Raw genomic sequence first — 20,663 nt, 5'->3', positions numbered from 1 at the left:
CGCGGGGGCCTGAGGCGTGCGGGGGCCGTGGCGCGAAGGTGAAAGGGAGAAAAAACCTGGAAGGAGGCCAAAAATGCAATGTTTCGTTCATCCACCAGGGGGCAGTCACCGCATGTGGTGTGGTGCGTTCAGGGGCGGCCCCTCATCACTCATGTGAAGTTTGGAGTGAATCGGACAAAGCATGAAGGAATTATGAGCAGTTAAAGGTTCGTCCACCAGGGGGCAGTAATGGGATGCGTGCAGGTGTGTTCAGGGTCAGTCCCTCATCACACATGTGAAGTTTCGTGGAAATCGGACAATGTTGATGTAAAATATGGCACTTCCTGTTTCCACTAGGGGGCGAATGAGTGAGATTGTCTACGAGCATATGGAAACGTTGAGGTCGTGACCCTGGACCTGTGTACCAATTTTCATGTTAATACGAGTTCAATAAAGCCATCCAAAGGGCAAACGTATTGTCATAGCGAGGAATGTTAGCCACGCCCCCACAGGGACGCCATTACTCGTAGCTTCACAGTCTTCATAATGTAGCTTCACCAACTGGTTCTGCATGTTTTAGAAGTGGAATGAAGTTGATGGGCAAAGTATGTACATTTTCCAAATTTTAGTTCACTTCCTGTTACCAACCGGGGGGCGCTATGAGTTACGTGGGAAGTAATATATCGGGACGTTCAGGGCGGAGCCTTCATCATGTCCAGCAAGTTTGAAGTTGATTGGATGAAGTATGTGGGCGTGAGAGCCACTCGTATGGACATGGCGAGAACGTCAAAGTCTGTTGAGCACAGGCAGCCACGCCCTTTTGACCTACGGACTCACGGAGCACAAGATAAGCTCAGCTAGGTATGACGATGTTGCGTACCTAATTTCAACTTGATCGGGCGAATGCTGTGGGAGGAGTTAAGTTTAGGCGGGAAAAATCAAAACCAAATGGCCGAACTTCCTGTTCGGTTGAGGTCATGAGGTCAAGAGGATTTTTTGTATATCTGGGTATAACACATATGTGTACCGAATTTTGTGTGTGTACGACAAAGTAAAGACGATGGCGATGCCATTGACACGTGTTTGTAGGGGGCGCTATTCGGTCATTTTGCGCCGCCCATGGTGTGGCACCACCAAAATATCGAATTTCGGATCAGGCCGGACAGTCCGGGCAAAAGTTCACGCATTTTCGAAGTCGGGAAAGGGGCCAAATTGGGGCAAGAAGGCGACGGAATAAATAATAAGAATTAAAGCCGCAAGCGGCGATGACGGGCCCCTCGCTCGCCCATGCCACCGCGGGGCCTGAGGCATGTCGGGGCTGCAATGCTTCGTTCATCCACCAGGTGGCGCTAAGCAGTTGTGGGTGGGTGCGTTCAGGGGCGGCCCCTCATCACTCATGTAAGTTTGGAGTGAATCGGACAAAGCATGAGGGAGTTATGAGCAGTTAAAGGTTCGTCCACTAGGGGGCAGTAATGGCATGCATGCAGGTGTGTTCAGGGTCAGTCCCTCATCACTCATGTGAAGTTTGGAGTGAATCGGACAAAGCATGAGGGAGTTCAGAGCAGTTAAAGGTTCGTCCACTAGGGGGCAGTAATGGGATGCGTGCAGGTGTGTTCAGAGGTCAGTCCCTCATCATCACACATGTGAAGTTTCGTGGAAATCGGACAATGTTGATGTAAAATATGCCACTTCCTGTTTCCACTAGGGGGCAAATGAGTGAGATCAGCCTACCAGCATATGGAAACGTTGAGGTCGTGGACCCTGGACCTGTGTACCAATTTTCATGTTGATACGAGTTCAATAAAGCCCATCCAAAGGTCAAACATATTGTCATGGCGAGGAATGGTCGCCGCGTCGCCACAAACGGACGCCATTACTCGTAGCTTCACAGCGTTCATGATGGAGCTTCACCAACTGGTTCTGCATGTTTTAGAAGTAGAATGAAGTTGATGGGGCAAAGTATGTACATTTTCCAAATTTTAGTACACTTCCTGTTACCACCGGGGGGGCGCTATGAGTTACGTGGGAAGTTAATATATCGGGACGTTCAGGGCGGAGCCATCATCATGTCCAGCAAGTTTGAAGTTGATTGGATGAAGTATGTGGGCGTGAGAGCCACTCGTATGGACATGGCGAGCACGCCAAAGTGAATTGAGCGCTGGCAGCCACGCCCTTTGACCTACGGACTCACGGAGCACAAGATAAGCTCAGCTAGGTCTGGAGGATGTGGTATACCTAATTTTGAACTTGATCGGTGCGAACGCTCTGGAGGAGAGTTAATTTTAGGCGGGGAAAAATCAAAACCAAAATGGCCGACTTCCTGTTGTGTTGAGGTCATGAGGTCAAAGAGGATTTTTTTGTATATCTGGTATAATACATATGTGTACCGAATTTTGTGTGTGTATGACAAAGTAAGACGATGGCGATGCCATTGACACGTTTTTGTAGGGGGCGCTATTCAGCCATTTGGCCACGCCCATTTCCAACGACTTTAAAATATCAAATTTTTTTCGCGAGGCCTGATGTGCATGCCAAAATTCACGCGTTTTGGGGCATGTTGAAAGGGCCCCAAAAATGCGATTTTAGGGAGAATATAATAATAATAAACATAGCAATTACAATAGGGCTTTCGCTGGGCGACTTGCAGTCGCCGCTCGGGCCCTAATAATAAACAGCACAATTTCAATAGGCCTTCGCCGGGCGAGTGCTACTCGCCGCTCGGAGCCTAATAAGCCAAATCCTATCAGGTTTATTGTTACCTTCATTTAAAATTATCATCCAGCATCACATGTGCTTTCACCGAGACAAGACAAAATAAACTGAGAGATGTTTGCAACTCTCTCGATGAGTTATATATGGAAAATAATCTACAAAAATAAAAAAAATAACACATTGCAGTATAAAATGATTCATAGGAGTACAACCAAAAGACATGCTCCCAGCAGGGTTTCCACTTCTGATTCCACTTTTGAAATTTCACTGCAAGGAGAAACTACAGAATTTTTGTCAGCTAATCTTTGTTTTTACCTTCGACTCACTCTGTATGAAACGGCAGATAGAAACTGAAGAAGTGGTAAATACAGGAGTCAGATTCATATTATGCTCTGTCTGACAGTAAAACACACACTCACTCGGATGCTACTTCCCATCATCATCATCATCTCAAACAGACTCACCACAGGTCAGATTAGCTGTTGCTATGCTGCGTACCACCCACTGCTAATGAATGATCAGCAGACACAGAAATGTAGGAACAATGTGGGAAAATAATATCAGTCCCTCCTCGCCCCCCTGTCGTTTATCATCCGTCGCTCATCAGCGTCGGCGGCTGTGCCCTCTCCTTTCTCCCCCTGCACATCTCACTCAGACTTCACAGCTGGTGGACAGTTGTGTGTTTGTTCGTATAGGGTTCGACATCATGTATCAAATACCCTGGTGCCTGTTTCAGATGAACGCTGGAAGCGGGGCAGACGGTTGTTGTGTTACATACAGTGTTTGGCAGTAAGACAAGTCTCCTTCCTGTTTGTGTGACAGGAGCTGGATGAATGGAGCACTAATAACCAGTGTGGCTCTACAGGGAATTTATGCTATGTTGAGCATGTGAAATAGCAGCAATTGTTTCTTTTCTGCTGATGTGTTTCACATTCGAGGAAAAACAAGGAGATAGAGACGGAGGAATGTTTGCACTCGGATGATGCATGAGTGACGTTTTGAGGAATGTTTTCTTTCATTCAGTCACATTAGATGTTCCACGGAGCTGATACAAATTGTGTTTATATGGAAATCAGATCAGAGACAAAACACTTGCCACCTTTTGCATTTTTTTGTATTTAATCATGGACTTCCTCTTTATTTTATCTGTTTATTACAACACAAAATCTTATTTTTACAACATGTTCAATAATGATACTCATATGAATGGAAAACGTTTTTATCTATGTGGGGTCAGAATAGTAGGTAGACAGTTATTCAATGTGGGGCTGAAATGAATTAATCATAATTGATTAGGAGGAAGGAAGTTATAGTACAAAATAAGAGACTTAGAGATGTCCTCTTTTTCTCTGAGAAATTCTGATACACATTTTGATATTTCACTTTTTTCCCTGACAAATTACGTAGATCAAACCAATAATCAACTATGAAAGAAAAAAGGAAAGAAAAAAAAGAAAGTCAATAGAATAAGTGGAAATAGAAATAATCATTAGTTGCAGCTCCACTATTGTGTTGGACACTTTCAAAATGCCTGGAGGGACTCCTTTGCTTCCCTGCCACTGCTTCCTCTGGCCTCTCTGCTCTTCAGTATTGATATGAGCTGTCATTGGTCCAGTTATTTATGTGGCCCCTCCCTGGTATTTTTCCATTGGCTTGAGCACTACAGTAAAATTCTTCTCTGGTCAAATCCACAGCAGCCTGATTTTTAGTTGTACAACAGAGTCATAAGCAGAATATGCCTTTCAGCGGACGTGAAAAATATGAATGGCATGTTTTCATTTTTCACGTATGTACGTTTCACAGCCTGAACACTCTCTAGTTTATGCTTCCTCTTGTTTTCTTCTCCTGCTCTTTCACTCACAAGAATTGCAGCCAAAATCTTGTTCCCATAACCTTTTCAGACCTGTGTGTGTATGCGTGTGTGTGTGTGTGTGTGTGTGTGAGGTCCTCAATAAGAGTCGGATCGAAAGGCATGTACTATAAGCCTCGCGCACACACCCACCCGTGAGAGCACACACATATACACACATTTGTACAGTACAGGCCTCATTACACAGCCCCCGGGGGATTGGTGTAGGAACTATTTCCCTGTCTGGGGTTTAGGGAGAAAGGGGAAGTAGTGAGATTGAAGTATGACGCAACGACAGTGGTGGTCTTCCTGTGTGCTCTACGAGGGCTGGGTGTTACCCAGAGTTTAGTTTTCCATGGTCGTTAATGGAGCATTTGTAGAGCTGCCATTAGTACAGTGAATTCAGTAATCCCGGGCCATGTTTCATAAAAGCTGTTTGCACACACAGGTCACACAGACTGCAATGTCATGTTACACAAATGATTGTCACTTGCAAATTGCAGATCAGTTTGTTAGTTGCAGCGAGCACAGTGCAAACTGCAGTTTACATGTTGCACATTTAGTGAAACAGATCCAAGGTCAGCTGTATCTCATAGTGCAGTACACTGAGCTTTGCCTGCCTGTTGTGTGTAAAGGCCTAGTGCACTTACTGTCATTTCCTTATATTTGTGAAATGTGTCCTTAGTACTGATTTAGTATAAGGAGCATGAAAGAGAGACCAGATGCTCAGTCGTGCTCAATCAGCTACATGTATTATAATGTTTCCCATATTTTTTAAATATCAAAAAATCTTTTAAAATTGGCTTATTGAACTAGTTTTATTGGTCATAATAGTCTACTTGCCAACAATGAGTACCCGGAAATGTTGAGTACCCCCAAGTTTTATGTTAGAAATATATAGTATGGGTCCCCAGTATTCAGAAACTGCCGGATGCTAACTTATATATATTGGGCAATTAGCACAATTGACATAATTAGCATAAATTAGCATAGTTGCCTATATGGGCAATATTTCAGCAAAATTGACTTGGCTGATCTGGACAATATTGGAGTGGTTTTAGGGGTTATTGATGATGCTGAATCCATTTCTGACATTTTCAAAATTCAAAATGCTGTCTAAACCGGAAGGGACCAGATGAAATCCATCAAAATCGGCCCCACTGGCGGTTTAAATCTGGTCACTACCGGTTTAGACAGCCATTTTGAATTTTGAAAATGTCAGAAATGGATTCAGCATCATCAATAACCCCTAAAACCACTCCAATATTGCCCAGATCAGCCAAGTCAATTTTGTTGAAATATTGCCCCATATAGGAAATTATGCTAATTGATGCTAATTATGTCAATTGTGCTAATTGCCCAATATATATAAGTTAGCATCCGGCAGTTTCTGAATACTGGGGACCCATACTATATATTTCTAACATAAAACTTGGGGTACTCAACATTTCCGGGTTCACAATGGGGCCCTATGGGCTGGCAAGTAGACAAAGGTAACAGATGACACAGTTTTATTATTGTTTAAAGCCTGTTGCTCGGGCCCATGTGTTGAGGCTACAGTCCTCACTCACTCCAGGCGGCCCTGGTTCGGATCCCGCATTGAGCGGCCCTTTCCTGCATGTCATGCCTCCCCATTTCCTGTCTCTTTTGCGACTGTGCTTTCCATTAAAGGCGGAAAAACCGCCTTTAATGGAAGACATACTTTAAAAAAAAAAGAAAATCTGTTGCTTTTGCATGTATACCTGTATACCTCTGTCCAGTTGTCTCACCTTTTCGTGTATTCGTGTTTTTGCATCTGTGCGAACGCGTGAAAAAAACACCCACAGGTGCTTCCGCAGGTGAGGGTATGAGAAATGTAGTGAGTGTTTACATTATCTGTTTTTAGACCCCAGGTATTTGTATTCATTATCCACATCCACATGTTTACACTTTTTCTGCTTTTCCCCTCTGACAGGAATAAAATTGAACACCCTTGACATCTAAACCTTGGTGCTGACATTCCCGTATGTGAGTTGATCTTTGTTATGGCTTTCAAGACAGCAAATCATTTAAATTAATGCTACCCGGAATAAAGTGCGCTCATCATAAAGACTTTACAGCAAATATCTCCTATTGTACACTATTTTATTATTGCTTTTCAAAAACTGTATATTCATATAAACCACAGTTAACCCCCAACTAAATAGGTGTTAAAGTTTTACATTCAGGAAATAATTAAGGTTAGGTGAAAAAAAAGCTGGGGTTCATCACTACAGCAGGATGTGAGCTTCTGTGTCTTCCCATTGAGGTGTGAAGTCATTGACTAAAAATGGAGGCAATGTAGCACCTCTAACTGTGTGGATCTCACACATTCACCTTGAAATGAAGAAAAATGCAGGAACACACACACATGAACTGGAAGTTAGCATCCGCGGTCTCACAAAAGTGAGGAGAAAGGGAACTTTTCAGCTCTTGAATGCTCATATGGCCGTTCAGGTCTTTGAACAGCTGGTGCATTAGTGTTCCTAAGCTTGTTTCAGTGCTGCTATACACATGGTTGTACAGTATGTGGCACTGTCTAGGATAGTTTATTCTAATGTAGCATGATTGTCACCTGATTGTGATCTTAATAACTTGGAACATCTTTCAGAAATCTTTATTCCCACTGTTGGGAGACTGATTAGTTGCAGATCAGTAGCAGCAGGGAAGGCAAATTAATGATGCCTGGCAATTAAAAAGCAAGCATCTCGCACTTGCTATACGATGTAGTGGCCAACGCTCGCTCTCACAGTTTTGTTTGACTCTTGATATGCAGTGAAAAAAAGTAACACCATTACCTTAAAATAGACTGGAAAGCCGTGTTTTTCCTCTCCATAGAACAGTTCAGTGTCGAGCACCAACTTGGAGGTGATGGAGTGGATTCTCTCAGCACCTTATTTACTCCGTGTATATGTAAGTGTGTGTGCGCGCCGTATGTCCTCCTGTGAGTGAGTCTTTGTTTATTTGTCGACAAAGAGTTCCAAGACGTTGTTTGTTTGGTTGAGTCCATCTCTGTGGAAACTTCGAACGAGTGGTGAAACAGCGAGACTTTGGCTCCTGCTAAGACAGATAATGAAGTCTTCACCATCTGTTGTCAGCTGTCAAACCCCGGAGAGAACAATACCACATAGGTATAAAAGAGAATCCCTGCATGTGTATACAGCTATTGAGCTGTGTGTCCTTTTAACAACAATACATCTGTAGCAATTAATGAAGATGAGCGAACAGCGTGGGACCATATACACCATATAGGATTGCACTCGATTGCCTCGCTTTCATGTACATGAACCCAGAAACCCAACTACTGTAGATGACGCTGTATCTATTTGTAGCTGCAGGGTAGACACAAACACACACAAAAGCACATGCACGGACTCACACACACACACACACACACACACACACACACACACACACACACACACACACACACACACACACACACACACACACACACACACACACACACACATATACAGTGTGTAGTGTCAGGCACGGCAGGGGTTGCATCTCTCCAGATGGCAGGAGCCGCCCACTGACACTGCCAGTTGTTATACAATATGTATTGTGTAACAGCAGAGAGCAACAGGCCCCCTCCCTGTGCATGGAGAAACAACACACACACACACACACACGTACATCCAGTCATTCACATCCAGACACAAAAATACACACTGGCAATGAAAAACGTGATGTAAAGTTTCCTTACTGTATGTATGCTCCTACTGTAATGCTCCCGAACGTGTGTGTCTGGTTCAGTGGCAACTCACAACAGGTAACATCAGTTACTCATCATCAGAACCGGTCAGTCAGCTCATCAAAGTCAACCTCTCAGAGACACATGAAGAATTTCAGATGCTAACTTGGTTGGCAAGACCCACAGACAGCCTCCAGTCAGTCAGTCAGTCAGTCAGTCAGTCAGTCAGTCTGTCAGTCAGTCCATCAGTCAGTCAGTCTGTCTGTCAGTCAAACAGCGGATCAGTCAGAAAGACAGCTGTTCAGTGACCAGGCAGCCAGTCAGTGAGACGGATAATCAATTTGCCTGTCAGCCAGTCATACAGCTGTGCAGCCAGTCAGGACAGCTGTTCAGTTGACCGAGCTTCCAGCCATTCAGACAGCTGTGCAGTCAGAAAGCCAGTCAGAGACGCGTTCAGTCACTCAGCCAAGATAAGGTGCATGCAGCGCGACTGCTTTGCAGAGTGTTGGAGAGTTGAATAACTTCAAACAAAGTAGCGCCGATTAAATTTAGTTTTTGGATTTAATTTACATTTACATTTACATTAAATGTTACAGGCTTAACTTTTTACCGATTCACTCCGAGGCTTGTGTTGCATATTGGATGTCAGTCGAACAGCTAAATAAACTGTACTTAGTCCCATGCTGTTAACGAAGCCATGTCAGGTCATGTGACAGCAGGACACAACACATGAGGTGAGCTGTTGCCTTTGTCTGTTTCTCTGTCTGACTTTGACTCAGACCTCGTACTCTGGCTTCCCTCAGCTTCACTTTGTTTACACTCTGTCTTTCACCCTGTCTCTTTTCTCTCTCCTCTTTCTTTTGTGCTCTCTGTCTCTCCATAGTCTTCATAAAATAGGCCCATCCTCATCCTTCTTAAATGGGATAAACTCTGATCTTTGCCACTGCATGTTTAGTCAATGTTTTGTCTAAACCTAGATACCGGAGTTGTACTGTCTATATCTAGTCAGTAGGTGTGGAGGAATGTAACCTTTTCAGCCAGTTTCCTCGTTTGTGTGTGTGTGTGTGTGTGTGTGTGTCTTGACCTTTGTCAAGCACATTCCATTCCTCAATGGAACGCAGAAGATTTGGCTCTGCGCTGTTTCACAGACCTGATGCAGGTTATAGTTTTTCTACTGATGTTGAACTACAATGACTGTATTGTATCCGACCCACCTTTCTCCCTCTTTTATCTCTCCTTCTACCCACATTCCCTCTTTCTTTCCCCCTCCCTCGTTCCTTCCATCCCTCCTGGTTGCCAGCCCCCCCCCCCCCCTTACTCACACAAACATTAACAGACTCAGAGAGGAATTATAAAACCTCAGTGTGCCCCTTCCGTCATGTGACTTCATTGCAGTTTATTGACACTGACATATAAACACAAACACACACAGTTAACACACGTTTTATCTCTGTCTGTATTTGTGCCTGTGTGTACGCCAGCTTGTGCCTGTGTGTGTGTGTGTGTGTGTGTGTGTCTCTTTGTGTGTCTGTGTGTGTGTGTTGTGTGAGTGAGCCCAGAGCACCATGTGATGATGTAATGAGACACTGAGCAGAACTAACTGTGGAATCCCCTTAACACACACACACACACACACACACACACACACACACACACACACACACACACACACACACACACACACACTGAGGTTGTACTTGGAGTGAATGGAGCATATAGGAAAGTCCCTCCAGTCAAACACTCTCTCCATTGGATTTACTGCGATAAATTGTTGTAGTGGCTCCCCTCTGTGCTCTAGCCTTCAGCCCACACACACACACACACACACACACACACACACACACACACACACAGACACACACACCCTCACAGACAGCTAACTCTCTCACATTTACTCTTGGCTTTATCTCTGGGTGTGTTTCTCCCCAGCACTATAAGTCTGAATGACAGCAGTGTCAGCTTTATGATCACACTGTTTATGCTCACACAGAGTGTGTACGTGTGTGTGTGTGTGTGTGCGCGCGGGGAGACTTTATGACTACAACTGGGATTACGTCACCTACCAACTGAACGACAGACAGTGAATAAAGTCGGGGTGGATGGAAGGTGTGCTCTGCAGATACAGGGAGGTGAAGGACAGCGAGGGTGGGGAGAGACAGATGGAGGAAGGGAAGAAAGTGGCAAGAAGGACAAGCATGTTCTGGGAAGGGAGGGGATGGAGAGAGAGAGGAGGAGGAGGAGGAGGTGGAGGTGGAAGAGAGAGGAAGGGAGATAGTTACGCTGTGGGAGGGAGAGGAAAAAAATGTAGACTAGTGCTCAGTGGGGGGAGATTAAAAAAAATGGGAGGAAAAGATGAGAGGACGACTGCGTTTTCACTCTCTGACATCCATCATCAATATACCTGCTAAATTACTTGGTAAATCACCACTGATAAAAGTAATACGATATATTTCCAGCAAATATTAAAGGAGTTAATTTTGTGTCTGATTCAGTTTAGGATGTGGTATGACACCGAGAGTAGATGGAGTAAAAAGATGAGGACAAATTAGGAGCGGGATTGATGTCGTGATGGTTGTAAATAAACAAGGAACGGATATAGAGAGAGAGGGGAATGGAGATAGAAAAGGACAGAATTTTACAGGATCATAATGTTGTGCTGACTTTCATGCAGAGACTGTGCGTGGGTGTACATTATGTTTATGAACTCAGTAAAATATGCTATCCTAATGGCAGAATGCACACACATACACACGCACAATGGTATACACGCTGATGTTCACACTCAAACACGTGCCCACAAACTAAGAGCTCATGGCAGCAAGCCATAACGACCTTCCTTCAGCCAGCGCCCAGTCATAGTAATGATGTCATCCTCTCTCACACACGCACACCCACACTGACACACACACACACACACACACACACACACACAACCGCAGTGTCTGTCTCATAGAAGCCAATGCATTACACATATTAGCACTTCAGTCTTTCACAGCACTCACCGGATCTTGCAACACAACCATGCAATATCCTTTGAAAAACAAGGGGATTAACATCGTGAGAGCATCTTCACTAAAAAGGTTTTACAAGGTCATTGTTATAATTAAAGTCACGCACAGTGAATGTTGGGTCAAATAGGGGTATAGATATGCATAAAATTATGTTTACACAAACACACACACCTGCCACGGCCTTTTTCACAGCATTACGTTTTGACTTTTCATAGGAGAAAAAAAGCACAGGGTACTTCTCGTGTGCGCCATGACGGTGTGACTGCAAGCCGACGCGCACGACACCACGGCTCTGACACTGAAGCAGCTGAACAGAACAAAGCTATCAGTGATTTTACTGTTTACATCCTGTAGCTTCGCATGCCTCCATAAAGATGTAAGAGATGCACCACGTTTGTGTCGGTGTGCGTGATACCTTTTAAAGAGTGTAACATTCTGTATTTAGCCTTTGTAGTATACAGATGTCATGGTAAATGTGAATTTAGCAGCACCTGTTGTCATAATGCTGCTGCTGCGATAAACAGATGACTGCATGCTGTATTTCTGTCCCTTTATTCCAAGGCTATTAACATAGTCATTACCATTTTTAAACCCGTCATACCACTTATATGAGTGACAAGTGAAAATGTCTGCTGTGAGAACGGCCAATTATACACGCTTTGTTGCAAGTGGAATCAAGCTATGATTCATTTGGTTTTCATGCTTTACCCGTTGAAACAATTTAAAACATCTGCTGTGTTAAAGGGCCCAAAGTTCAAACATATTAACTCATTTTCTTATTGCATTTATTGTAATTGCTGAGCATCAATGCACACACAACCAATGTCTGAACGGACCCTGAGTAGACACACATGCACATATACACTCCTCTGAACTGTTCTTTAATTTTGAGTAGCATTTACCGTCAGAGCAATGTCAAACCACACACATGCTCACACATGCATACACGACCACACGCTGCTTAAAAAGCATGCCCAGTATCAAACAGTGTGAGTGTATGCAAATGAGTGTGTGAGAATACGTGTGTGGACATCTTTATATATAGGTGTGTGTGTGTGTGTGTGTGTATGTGCGCACAGTTCCCATGTTAATGTGGCAGAGTCCTCAAAAACAGCAGGGTTATAAATAGATGTGGCTCAGTGTGTGACTGCCCAAAAGAACCCACACTCTTAAAGGAATATGACGCACATTAATTTGCCTCTATTCATCTGCATACAACATGAAGAGAAAAGTGCAAATAGAGTCAGGTGCTTGTTGTGTGGTGGATGTTGAAGTGGAGTTTCAGCAAGTTGAAAAATCAGCAAATCTTTTTTGCCTTTGCTGGCTTGTTCTTATCTGCCCCTCCTTGTTCTTCTGTAGTATTACCTCTCTTTTTCTTTTTTACTATATCTGCCTTCCTCTCTCTCCCCTGTTTTTGTGTTGTTTTCTGATTGAAGAAGCTAGAGGAGAGGTTTTTCTTTTCAACTTCATATTCACTCCAGACATCTTGAAGCACTTGTATAAGCCAGCTTGAGCTGCTGCTGCTGCTTCTGTAGGTTACTGTATTTGTGCGTCACCATCAACAAACTAATTTTCATCAAACAGGGTTGCTAACGCCCTGTCAGTTAGTCAACTGAGCGTGGAATTGAGTGGTGTATAAAGCATCTTTTGAGTGCTCCTTTGACAAGTGTATTCAGTGTGCAATAGGCCACACATGAGTAAACTGACTTGGAGGGCCTCGGTATTGTTGTAACCATAAGGCCGGGGAGTGTGGGGGAGTGGTTGGTAAAGGAAAGTGGGGGGGGGGGGGGGTGGGAAGGTCAACTGAGACAGAGCAAGATGTGTTGAACGATGGCAATGAAAAGGCGGCAAGGGAGACGAGACAATTAGGCGAGTTGAGAGGAGAAAGACGGCGACACAGAGGAAATGTGGACGGGTGAAAGAACTGAAGAGTAGCAGAGTTAACAAAGCGTGCAGGAATATTATTTCCCCAGACCAAGCAATGACAGTAACAACCACAGCAAATAATGAGTCCGACTCTATCAGCCGTGCAGATTGGTGATAAAGCCATGTGTGGCACCCATTTTCACACCGCCGAGGAAGACTCATCTTCTAAACTGAGAGAAGAAACAGTGATGTTAGGTTTGTTTGTCAATTTTCTCTCAGGGCAAAGATGCAGGAAAAAGAGTAACATTTGTTAGCTGTCTGGGGAGGGCGGTTTTCCTTTTAATATTATATTGCTTTTAATTCTGTGATGTTTCTTAGGAAAATAATGGAAATTGTTTTAGATTTAATTGATTCCAAATTAGAGCTGATTTTGCTCTTAATGCAGAGGCTTCCAGCTGACATAAAGCATTATTTTTCTCTTTCAAAAAGATTAAACCATCAAAAAAGGTGATGCATAAAAGTGTTTATTTTTAATTTTTAATTTTTATACCATTTGGTGAATCTGTGAACACAACAGTGACATATTCTCTCCAACAACTTCTAAAGTTGCTATCGTTAATGTGTCGTTAATGCAACATCCAACAGTCATAGATCATCATTCTCTGTTCAGCTGATGAATTTAAGTCCTGTCTCCTCTTGTTTTTAGCTCAGTTTTGGTCTCCACCGACTCCTTCTGTATCTTCAACTACTGTAAGGCTAGTCGACTCACTAGGCTGGTTGCTGTAGCTGCTGCCTGTGCAGATAGTGTACAGGGGATTCATCAGAGCCGGTTTCCTGTCAATCCTGTAGTTGCCTGATGCATTTGGAGTGTGAATGAAAACGTGAATACTGTTGTAAGAAACAGACGATGAACTGAAAGACAATACGTTGGGTGATAATTCTGTGTGGGTTTGTTAATACTAGTGAAATCTTTCACTTTACTACAGTGATTAGATTCACAGATGATATAAAATATTGATTTCAGCAGCTTTAACTGATGTTTTAATGACATGGTAATAAGGTTAAACAGTATAGTGTGAGGGTTTGGCTTTTATCCGCTTCACTTGCTTGTTGTAAAGTGTGCATATGACAGTATGGTATTGTAAACTGATTCTGCAAACATAGCTGACTGGCTTTATAGGTTCACAGTTGTTCTCCCATCACGTAGCCTCAATACAGTTTATCTAATTCCTTCCTCTTTCCTTTTATGCCATCAGTTTTTTTTCTGTCTGACTCAGCCTCTTTTTCTCCCTTCATCTGTCTGTCTGAGTTTCAAGTGTATCATTACTTTGGTTCAGAGGAGGGTAGCACAGAGCTTGTCTCGCAGCAGGGCGTACTAGTGTGTGTATGTGTGTGTCCCACCAGTGTTGGTAGCAGTGTCTCAGGAGTGCTGCATTAGTCTTTGAAGATCTTAGAATGAAAGAGAGAGAGAGAGAGAGAGAGAGAGAGAGAGAGAGAGAGACTCAGACGAGTTTCTTTTTCTTTATCATATTCAGCCACAACTCTGTTTTTTCGTTCCTTCCTTTGTGTTCTGTCTCTTACTTGTATTCATTCTCTCTCTTATCATCCCAACCTCATCTGCCACTGCATTTTTTTCATTTCTATCTCTTCTTCTTCTTTTTTTATCTGTCTCGGGTTCAAAGAGACTCTGTTTTCATTCTGCAGCGGTGCACTTAGTTTGAGTCTGGGTTTAACTACTTTTGATATTTTCACTTCCTATGCAAGAAGCTGAGTTTGGTTATCATGCACGTTAATAAAAAAAAAACCTCATTGATAAAATCTGACCCACCTAACAAGCAGTAACACTGATTTCCATTGAGATGACTCACGGATGTAAAAGGAAAAGAAGGAAGAGAATATTTCACCTGAAGAGGACACCACTCTTCCTCCAAAGGACTCATGACTCTTGCATTAACCTTCCCTTAACAAATGGCTAGTATAACCCATTTACAGTCTATGGTATAACCGACAGGCTGCACTGCTGTCCCATTTACGTATAACAGGAACTTATTAAATACTAATACCTGTTTTCTTTATTTGTCGTCATTCCCTTTGTTACTACATGATCTCAGTGGAAACACAAAACCCAAACCAAAGCTGTGAGATGTTTTATTCATTTGCTATACAGTGACTAACTGGCGCATATCACCTCAGACGTTTCTATCATTTTCTCAGTGGTGGTACAATTATTATTTGAGTCAAATATAACTAATCATCCAATTTCTGTCGCCATCATCAAAGCACCTTTCTTGTTTATCCATTTTTCAAAGACACAAAGTAAGAGAGAGAGAGAGCAGCATTTCTGTTGTAATCTGTCTGGAAAGCAACCAAACTCAGAGTGTGTCTCCAGTATCGCTTACAGAGGGCCTCCAGCTGCATTTAATGCTGTTCCATTATATCTGGCCTCAAAATTCATCCTCCACAGGCCAAAATAACAGACATTTCCTCCCTTGAAGTCTGACCATAGGCGTGAGGAGAGGATGACAAAGCAGATGTTTGTGATTGCGTTACCTTCATTGACACATTTGGGTTTTTTTTATTTTTTTATTTATAAAAACAAGTCCTTAATAAAAATATCACAGTTTTATTTTTGTAGCTCTTTGAGGCTGTGTTTAGTCACTGTCAGTTTGTGTAAGCCTTTCAGACTCCTCGTTCTGTTTGAAGTCTGCCTGATGAGCCCGATAGGTTTCGGCTGCTCAGGTGACATCAGAGCAGAGCCGAGCCGAGCCACAATTGTGTTTATGTGACGTGATGCAAGTATTGTGTCTCCTCCATTCGCTTCTCAATGGGCAGTCATCTGAGGAGCGCGCCGGTGTGGATGTGTGAGATTGGTAAACTGATAGGGCGCATGCGAGACGTTGAACAGACTATCTCCTTACAAGTCAGTCAGGGTTGTACTACCAAGAAAACAATGTTCTCTCCTCCTTCTGCTGCAGCATGATTTTTTTTAAAAATTCTCAACCAAAACAAAATCTGACTCAGATAAGTCCCAGACATAATCTGTAGACAAAAACTACCAAGACAAAAAGTTGTACCGCAAATAAAAAGAAGAGAGAGTCTAGAGCTAGTGATCCAGACTTCAAGCTTTTTTATGGAACCAACATAACATAACCCAGAGTATGACCTGTTGTCTGACTCACCAACACCGGCTAAAACATACAGTATCATTACCACCCAGAGAAATGGAAATTAATAATAAACTGTTTCATGATGTTTATGAACTGGCTGCTTTTGTAGAGAGCGAGTACGTTTTTTTTCCATCCCTTATCCATTCATCCAATTACTGAATTTACTTCTTAACACTTTATTCAGTTACAAAACACAGACATCTGCATATTACATCCTCTGCCATCAGCTCACACAACTCTGTGAATACACTCTACATCTTGCATTACATAATGTATTTGCATGTTGATGCATTCATGGTATGTAAATTAGTCTATACTGTATGTGCATATTAACACGCTATAGTGTATATGCATATTTGGATTTATGGATATTTTCTGTCTGCCCCATTATTGTTATTGCTTTCTTATTTGTCATTACAATAATCGGCTTTCATTGTTACAAACTGTGTCATGAATTTACTTTTGCAGCACAGGCTGATACTATATGCAAATTATTCTGAGAGAGTGGAGAGAAGGAAAGAGACTAGAGGAGAAAACGAGGGAATCAGCAGCCGAAAGTGCCTAAAGAAATAAAATGAATGGCAGTGAATCTTCTCTACAATACACAGTGTCTTACTGTGTAAATAATCACTGTTCTAATGCCAGATGTATAAGACTAGTTAACTTTGTGGCAGCATTAGAAGCAGTAATTACACAGCAGCGTCTGCTACTTAGTAGTCAAGATGAGAGGCTGAATGTTGTCATGTGTCTAGTTGGTTGCGTGTGTGAGTGAGTATAAAGCAATCTGCTGGTCTGATTGATTTTATGTTAAGCGGCACAGTCATGGGGTTATGTTCTACATTACATGTGCACGTATGTGCATGAGGCTTTATGTTAGAGACAAGTTCACACATCCGTCCTGTGAGTTGAAAGACTGAGATCACATGCACAGATACACACACACACACCACACATGCGCACACAGAAACACACACACACACACACACACACACACACACACAACACACACAGACCTGTAAAGACATGCATACAAATAGTGGCAAGGGCCAACTGCCTGGTTGCTGGGCAATGAGCTCACAGCATAACCGACCATAACGACCCCTCTCTCCATCAATCAGCTACAGAGTGCTCTTCTCTAGTAATGATGTCACCATGCGCACACACACACACATGCATAACATGGCCACACACACACACACCACGCTTATCTCATCCTCTTTATTTTGACCTTGGGTTTCTCGTAAATGAGTGTTTGTGTGTGTGTTTGTGTGTGTGTGTGTGTGTGTGTGTTTGTGTGCAAGAGGCTAGAGTGGTGAATGTCAGTGCCTTGCAAAATATTGCAGGGGAGGATGCAATCTACTTCTGATGTCATAAATATCACATATATCATGTGCTCTTAACACACACACACACGACTTGCTCAGTGTTCGCTGCAAGTTTCTTTAAACTACAGTTTAACTCTGAAAGGTTGTCCGAGTGCATTCTGTTTTATTTATGACTTCTTTTTGAGATGCTCTGCAGCACACTCGTGTGGTAACACACAGTCACACATTACAGAGTCCCAGTTCAACTGACCACAGCTTGATAATGTCTGTAAGCCTCTGAGCAGCTACACTGGAACAGCTGGGCAACAAGTCCTTGGTAATTTATTTAGAAGAACATATATGCTGCATTAACCCTGATTAACAGCTGCAGCTTACACTGCTGCAATGCACAGTGCATGTGCATGTGTGTGTCTGTGAACTTCTGACATTCATAACTTTCAATTACAGTTAGAATTTTGAATAGAATAAAGAGAGAAAATGAAGAGACTTTACAGAATCAACTGCTTTTAATCATGCACACAAACAATATGAAGATTCGTTGGAAATTACACCATCCTATTATCCTATACATACACATATGCACAGATACACTCACTTCTGTGAACCAATTACTTCTGGATGACACACACATACACACGCACACAAACGCCCACTCATGCACACATTCTCCAGGTCCAGCTGTGTCTGTGCCAGGCTCTAGGGCAGGGGGCCAGCACAGTGAGGTTAAGAGAGTGGCAAGAACACTAACTGGCAAATCAGTGGCCAATTAAAAATGCTCAGCACCGTGTGTGTGTGAGTGTGAGTGTCCTTGTTTGACTGCCAACGAGAGAGTTGGCACAGAAAGCACGCTTCCTATTCTCTCAGCATGCCCTCTTAACGCAGAAGCTTACACACTTACACACACGCACACACAGCCTTGGATTTGTCTTACCCCATTGTCTTTATTTGGGACAAATGAATGCCTGTCCTTTCTTTTTGTTTGTGTGCAAGCATTTCTGTGTGTGTGTGTGTGTGTGTGTGTATGCTCCACCCACGAGTGAAGTTGTATAACCTTACAAAGTAAAGCACACAATACTCTGTCTGCATTATTATACGACAGGAGACACTGTGATGAATGCAGAAGACAGGCGTTCTGGTGGGTGCTGACAGAGTGCTGGTTCGTCTGTGAATAAGAAACAAAAAAGGGAAAGAAAGCATAAAAATAACATTCAGCTGATTAATCAAACATTAAGGTCTCATCAGGGGAATGATTCAATTAGTCAATGAGATCCCTTTCTTTATCGTCTTTTTATTGATAATGAGCGATGAAGAGTCATGACTGCAGCCCGATCCCACCCACCACAGCTGGCTAACTAAAATGTTCCAGCTTTTATCCGTGTTATTGCACAGTGCAGAAGCACCCACCGATTCTGTGCTCTTTCAATACGCCCACTGAGAAAATGTCCTAAATGAGGTCTGTCAGAGTGGGCGACAGCTCTGACCTCCATCAGTAAAAATCATATGAAATGTACTCAGCGAGGCTCTATATTACACTCAGATATACAACAGCATTGCTCCGTGTTATGGTGGGGTTTGATTTTAAGTATCACTGATTGTCACTGACTTAAGCTGGAGACTGTAGGGTTACTAAGCAGGGAATAGTGGCTATAAATGGTGTTTGATTGGAAAGAGTTGGGAATTGGAGGGAAGACAAGAAAGAGAGACAGAGAGAGAGGGAGAGTATTGTAAAAAAAATTTGGCCTTTCTTTTATGTTTGTCTTTGCTGTATGATTTGTATTTGCTTCCTGGCCTGTGATCTCTCTCATTCCTTCCAGCAGTTTATTACAAAATTGGATATTAGGAATAGTTCAGGTCCGTGACAGGAATTCTTTTCATGGCACCGGAGTTAACGCAGCTGCCACGTACACACACACACTCCCAGAGTAACAAAAGACTGTGGCATGGTAGATAAAGGATGGCGATAAGTAAAGGACACTGGTGGTTCCAGACATGTGTGCGCCCGAGATAACATTCCTCCCTTGCTCTAAGCACCTTGAACCTTCAGACGGTTGATTCTCACTTGTGGTATGTTGGGAGTCTAGGAAAATGGGGTTGTGGTTGAGGAAGGCATTTCCCCTTACATTACAGTGATGGTCAGTCACCGCTGCTGTTCACACACACTCTCACACTCACACACACACACACACACACACATGTGCACATACAGAAAAGACTCAGTGCATTCTTCTGCCTCAACCAGCGAAACAGCTGTCAGACACTACGTCAGCTCTGAAAGTATTCTGTCTATGTGTCTTGTGTTCCTGTGAATGTGATTGTGATTGTGTCATATTTATGATAAGCAATTACTCGTGCACTCCAACAAAATGTAATTGGTTTGAATGATTGCCCAAGACTCACAGATGTTCCTTTCTGTATACCGCTAACAAAATAATTAGAGATGAACAGTTATTAAGAACAAAAACATCTTGATTTGGACATTTGATATCCATCACGGTAATTTTCACTTTAACCAAGCTACAGTGGGGGAAGCGAAGCAACAATCAGATGCATTTCTGGGTAAATCTGATGCCTGAACCCTGTACTTGTGGTTCCACTGCCACTGCCGCTTTTTTTTATTTTATTTTTTTTAAAGACGGCATTGTACGGCAAAACTTATACAGTAGGCAAAGGGTTTGGCAACAGCCATGGCAATTGTGGGTGGACGACTTTTTTTTGATACACTTGGCAAAGAGGGAATGGTAAGAATGCAGGCACTTAAACAGATGAAGTGATAGTTGAGTGGACCAAAGTAGTCATGGTGTAATCATGCCAGCGTGTGGTCAAGTACAGAGAGACACTCACACAGGGAGCACTTGTTGGACATGTCGAAATATCATCGGCTTGTGATCTGGAGCGCCACGCAAAGCCACAGGACACACATGAATGACTGAAAAGTTACGAACCCATTCACCCCCACCCCCCACACCCCCCATGACAGCGGCAGGACAGACACACAAAGGACGGCGGCAGCTTTGTTCTTTTTCAAGTGTAAAAAACTGT

At 43.0% G+C, this 20,663-nt stretch overlaps 1 protein-coding gene across 2 annotated transcripts in view; it reads left to right on the top strand.

The window, feature by feature from the left end:
• atxn1a (ataxin 1a) overlaps positions 1-20,663 on the top strand; it is a 90,814-nt gene that overhangs the window by 36,637 nt on the left and 33,514 nt on the right. The window contains exon 3 of one of the 2 annotated variants that reach the window (XM_085791584.1): positions 6,495-6,547. The exons of the other annotated variant lie outside the window; for it this stretch is intronic. The gene's annotated coding sequence lies outside the window, so the exon portion shown is untranslated. The remainder of the gene's footprint in view (positions 1-6,494; positions 6,548-20,663) is intronic. 2 annotated transcript variants of the gene reach the window in all.

Source organism: Trachurus japonicus, chromosome 11, assembly GCF_045865225.1.
Source record: "Trachurus japonicus isolate A0001 chromosome 11, Traja_1.0".
Taxonomy (NCBI): domain Eukaryota; kingdom Metazoa; phylum Chordata; class Actinopteri; order Carangiformes; family Carangidae; genus Trachurus; species Trachurus japonicus.
Note: the sequence above shows the minus strand (reverse complement) of the source record. Positions and strands in the feature narration are given on the sequence as shown.